The following is a 1,208-nucleotide window of genomic DNA, read 5'->3' as shown; positions in this document are numbered from 1 at the left end:
GAAAGAATGAATTACAAGGAAGTGAAAGTTATGATCAGTGCTTCCACTTTTAGGGTAATTACCCTATTTTAGGGTGATCAAGCCTATGCTGGGGTAGAGTTTAGGGTAATGTTTTTTTTTAGGGTAATTGGGCAAATTTTGGGGGTACAAATAGAGAATCTAGGGCAATCAGACACATTCACATTATTTTAGAACAAAACCAATTTAGAATATTTTTATTTTTATTTTTTCGACATTGATTAATAACGAATATATATGATGGACAGGTATGATAATGTTCTGTCCAGTAACTCCTTGGCCTTTTAAAGTTGTGGAGCTTATTCCTAAATATCTTCATAATCTTATGGGTATAATTAATGCTTTACCACAATTAACAAAATTTGTAGACTAGCAACAGCTAGATGATGAATGGAGATCTCCCTATTTAGTAGATGGGTTATCTAAACACATGTCTTGTGATGAGTACAGGAACATGGTTTTCAACAAAAGAAATGCAGCTGGAATTATCTGCTTTCCCAACCTAAAAACTGTAATCAGTAGTTTACTGTCGCTGCCCTTTTCAAATGCATCTGTTGAAAGGTTTTTTAGCAAACTAAATTTAACCAAAACATCCCAGAGGAACAGTCTGAAAGATGAAACAATCTGTGGGCTCATGCACGCAATTGACCACACGAAGAACAACAATGCAAAAGCAAATACCTTAATTATTGACGAAAGTTCACTTAAAGCTGTTAAAAATGTGAAAAGCAGTACTACTTGCAAAGAATCTGCTGCTCTAAGGGGAGAACCTAGCTCCAGTGCTTCATAAAATAGCATGTTGCACCTATTTGGAACCAGGAGTTCTGTCTTTATTTTCTGGATTACGGTCTCCAGTACTTCATAAAAAAGCATGTTGCACCTATTTGGAAGCAGGAGTTCGGTCTTTATTTTCTGGATTACGCTCAGAATTGTAGTTGTTATTTTTATAGAAATACCTAAATCTTTACATAAAGTTGACTTTGACTCACATAATACCGTTCTTATGCAGTTCCATTATTTGCCAGCAAAAAAATTGTGATGATGATATGTATTTATATTTAATATTATAATTAGGGGTAATTGACTCAATTGTCTGGGGTAACGAAATTTTTTGCTGTTGAAACACTGGTTGCAGTAGGTAAGGGGCAGATTTACTTTTTCAGTTATGTTACTAACTTCAAAGCACCATA

This window comes from Oratosquilla oratoria, chromosome 12, assembly GCF_046742065.1.
Source record: "Oratosquilla oratoria isolate Oo_2021 chromosome 12, ASM4674206v1, whole genome shotgun sequence".
In the NCBI taxonomy this organism is placed as follows: domain Eukaryota; kingdom Metazoa; phylum Arthropoda; class Malacostraca; order Stomatopoda; family Squillidae; genus Oratosquilla; species Oratosquilla oratoria.
This window is presented reverse-complemented; position numbering follows the sequence as displayed.